Genomic DNA, 4,701 nt, shown 5'->3' with positions numbered 1-4,701 from the left:
ATAATACCCAATTTCTCTTCAGACCAGATCCATTTTCCTTATTGTAGAATTCCAGATAGTCATAGCCTATCTGTGTTTTGTCACTCTTAATGCTCCTACGTAACTCAGGACACATGGCCTTGTATGTCATATGATAAATTAGGATTCCCACGATCTGTTATCTTTTCATTTTTGCCAGTTGTGGTTTTATGTGATTGTCTACATTTGCCATAAAGAAGTTTCTTTGGTGAGGGGTGGTAGCTACATTTATCTCTGGGTACAAGAAAAAGATTTAGATTGTATTAGAGAATCATGTTGATCTAGCAAAATGACAGTAGTAGATTTGTTTTGCATAGTTCATGAGTTCTCTGGTTTTGGTAGCTGACTAGGCATAACTTGCATCCCGTTGAGTAAGCCTTAAGTTCAATTAGACAGCCATTGGTTACCACCAACATGTGAGTGCTAGTTATTTCACTTTTACAGATAACAGGCCATGCTGGTCATTATTGTGGTTCATAAGTTTTGCAGCTGAGAAGGACTATCAAGTTCTTCCCTCACATTGGAGCTTGGGTGGTATTTTGAAACTATGGAAGCTAATCACCAGGAAGGAGATTTTCAGGTTAGATCTAGCTGTGTAATCTAAGACTCGTGTCCTAAGTATACAGTGTCTTCAGAAGTAGGGCTATAACTTCTGTCTCTAGGAAGCAATCTATGTTATATTATACCTAATAGCCTATATTATTTTGGGAGTTACTTGGATTATGCTGACCATATGAATGATATGAATGGAGATTAGTCATACATGCTACTGCATTTTTTTGTCTTTGTGTCTTGTGGGGAGCATTGTAAACCTGAGTAATATATAATCTTAAATATATGCATACATATTGAAGATATCTATTATTATAATAATTATTGTAATTCACATGTCTATAATTTTGTGTAAATACAACAAAATATGATTCCTTGAGGCTTTGTTAAACACTATTGGTGTTATTTGTCCCTCATCGTACCTTCTACTTCTGTGTTGTCCTCCCTCTTTGGCCCACTGTTGGAGATCCTCTTCTTGTTTTACTGATTTCTACTGTTCATATAACTTGTATCTTGACATCTTTCTTCAAGCAGCCTCTGCTTATATTTCCTTTAGAGTTTGCTGGTTCCACCTTGTTTCTGTGGTTTCACCAATGAAACTGAGGATTTGGAGCTAGGTACTGTCAATGAGAAGAATATGCAACTATATCTCTCTGGGTCTAGGTTACATCACTCAATATATATATTCATCCATTCACCCATTTACCTGAACATTTCATGATTTCACTTTCATTTATTTCTAAATGTTATTTCATTGAGCAAGAAGTGTATGACATATTTTTTTTATCCATTCATCTGTTGAAGCACATTTGGGTCAATTCCATTTGATGGCTACTGTGAACTGAACAGTAATGAACACAGCTGTACAATTATCTTTGGTGTAGGATGATATATTTTCTTTTGAGCATATGTCAACGAATGTTGTAGCTGGGTCATATGATAGATTTATTTCACTTTTTTTTAAAGCTTTTTTTTAATTGGATATTTTATTTACATTTCAGGTGTTCTCCCCTTACCACATCCCCCACCCACCCAGGAACCCCTTATCTCATCCCCCTTCTCCTGCTTCTATGAGGATGTGCCCCTACCTACCCCCAACTCCACCTCCCCACCCTCGAATTCCCCCCACACACGGCGTCCAGCCTTCATGGGACCAAGGATCTCCTCTCCCACCTATATCTGACAGGACCATTCTCCCTTGCATATATAGCTGGAGCCATGGGTCCCTCCCTAAGTGCTCCCAGGCTGGTGGTTTAGACCCTGGGGCTCTGGTTGGTTGATATTGTTGCTCTCCTCATGGGGTCGCAAACCCTTTCAGCTCCTACAGTCTTCACTCTAACTCCTCCATTGGGAACCCCATGATCAGTTCAATGGTTGGCTGTGAGCATCTGCCTCTGAATATGTCAGACTCTTACAGACCTCTAAGGAGACAGCTATGTCAGGCTCTGCCTTGATTTCTGAGTAACTACAAAAATCAAGAATAAGAGCAGAAGGCCTGCTCTTGTTTTATCTATTCAATATAGTACTCGAAGTCCTATCCAGAGCAATTACACAACAAAAGGAGGTCAAAGGGATACAAATTGGGAAGGAGGAAGTCAAGATACCACTATTTGTCTATTATATGATAGTATATGTAAGCAATCCCAAAAATTCTACCAGCGAACTCCTTCAGCTGATAAACCACTTCAGCAAATTAACTCAAACCAGTAGCCTTCCTCTACTCAAAGAATAAATGGTCTGAGATAGAAATTAGAAAAATGACACCCTTCACACTTGTCACAAATAATATAAAATATCTTAGGTGTGACTCTAACCAAGCAAGTGAAAGATCCATATGACAAGAACTTCAAGTCTCTGAAGAAAGAAATTGAAGAAGACCTCAGAAAATGGAACGATCTCCCAAGCTCATGTATTAGCAGGACTAACATAGTAGAAATGGCCATCTTACCAAAAGCAATCTACACATTCAATGCAATCCCCATCAAAATTCCAACTAAATTTTTATTACCCATTTTTTAAAGAATGAGAAACTTTAAAATTCATTGTTTATTCAATCGTTTCTTTCAAAAGAAATAATCGAACTAAGAAGGAATAGGAGTTAAGATACTTGAGAATAAACCTTTTTTATACAAATTTATGTCTATAAAATTTCATTCAAAGGTGACATAGAGACACACACATATAACAAATAATAAAATATGATAGTATTTAACACTGACAATTTTTTCAAAATTATGCACCAAAAATGTCCTGGAAAATATTTAATTTAAATGATAGAATTTGACATGAATTATACCTCCATAAGAATATTAAAAATTGAAGAATGACTAAATAAACAAATTCTTACAAAATTCATTGCCTGTAAACCTTTGAAAAACAGTTTCACAGCATATGCTCAGGCAGAGGAAAAGTAATGTAAAGAAGAAATGTGGTGCCACCTGTTGAAAACAAGATATGAGGTCCGGTCTCAAAATGGAGGTAAAACCACTGCCCGGTCGCTCCAAGCCTGACTCCGGCTGGGCCGCCGCGGGGAGGAGGTTCCAAAGGAACCAGAGCAGCTGAGGAAGCTGTTTATTGGTGGTCTGAGCTTTGAAACCACAGATGATAGCTTAAGAGAACATTTTGAGAAATGGGGCACACTTACAGACTGTGTGGTAATGAGAGATCCCCAAACAAAACGCTCCAGAGGCTTTGGTTTTGTGACCTACTCTTGTGTTGAAGAGGTGGATGCTGCAATGTGTGCTCGGCCACACAAGTTTGTTGGGAGTGTGATGGAACCAAAGAGAGCTGTTTCTAGAGAGGATTCTGTAAATCCCGGTGCCCATTTAACGGTGAAGAACATTTTTTGTTGGTGGTATTAAAGAGGATACGGAAGAACATAATCTGAGAGACTACTTAGAAAAGACTGAAACCACAGAAGTGACGGAAGACAGGCAGAGTGGGAAAGAGAGGATTTGCTTTTGTAACTTTTGATGATCGTGACATAGCTGATAAAATTGTTGTTCAGAAATACCACACTATTAATGGGCATAATTGTGAAGTGAAAAAGGCCCTTTCTAAACAAGAGATGCAGTCTGCTGGATCCCAGAGAGGTCGTGGAGGTGGATCTGGCAACTTCGTGGGTCGTGGAGGAAACGTTGGAGGTGGTGGAGGGAACTTTGGTCGTGGAGGAAACTTTGGTGGAAGAGGAGGCTATGGTGGTGGAGGTGGTGGTAGCAGAGGTAGTTATGGAGGTGGTGATGGTGGATATAATGGATTTGGAGGTGATGGTGGCAACTATGGTGGTGGTCCTGGTTACAGTAGTAGAGGAGGTTATGGAGGTGGTGGATGGGGATGTGGAAACCAAGGTGGTGGATATGGTGGTGGTGGAGGAGGCTATGATGGTTACAACGAAGGAGGACATTTTGGTGGAGGTAACTATGGTGGTGGGAACTATAATGACTCTGGAAATTATAGAGGACAGCAACAATCGAAGTATGGACCCATGAAGGGGGCAGTTTTGGTGGAAGAAGCTCAGTCCATCCCTATGGTGGTGGCTGAGGATCTGGAGGTGGAAGTGGTGGACATGGTAGCAGAAGGTTTTAAAACAAACAGAAACGGCTACAGTTCTTAGCAGGAGAGAGAGGGAGGTGTTCAGGAAAGCTGCAGGTTACTTTGAGACAGTCGTCCCAAATGCATTAGAGGATCTGTAAAAATCTGCCACAGAAGGAACGATGATCCATAGTCAGAAAAGTTACTGCAGCTTAAACAGGAAACCCTTCTTGTTCAGGACTGTCAGAGCCACAGTTTGCAAAAAGGTGCTACTGATTAATGCAATGTTGATTAGATGTACATTCCTGAGGTCTTTTATCTGTTGTAGCTTTGTCTTTTTCTTTTCATTATATCAGGTATATTGCCCTGTAAATTGTTGTAGTGGTACCAGGAATAAAAAATTAAGGAATTTTTAACTTTTCAAAAAAAAAAAGAAAACAATATATGAAAGAATGGACAAATACACATTTTTCAAAATAATTTATGTAAAAAGATACTTGCATTATTCATCAGTGGTAACAGAAAACTCCCTGATCCTCTGGTTTGTACAATCTTTGCATCATTTTTATGCTATATTACCTGAGCCTTAAATATAGATGC

The 4,701-nt window shown here is 39.2% G+C and overlaps 1 pseudogene; it reads left to right on the top strand.

Annotated features, from left to right (window-relative positions):
* The first annotated feature begins 3,042 nt into the window (after positions 1-3,042).
* On the top strand, positions 3,043-4,155 carry LOC114614695 (annotated as a pseudogene).
* Positions 4,156-4,701: the final 546 nt, after the last annotated feature.

Source organism: Grammomys surdaster, unplaced genomic scaffold (genome assembly GCF_004785775.1).
Source record: "Grammomys surdaster isolate TR1022 unplaced genomic scaffold, NIH_TR_1.0 126398, whole genome shotgun sequence".
In the NCBI taxonomy this organism is placed as follows: domain Eukaryota; kingdom Metazoa; phylum Chordata; class Mammalia; order Rodentia; family Muridae; genus Grammomys; species Grammomys surdaster.
This window is presented reverse-complemented; position numbering and strand designations above follow the sequence as displayed.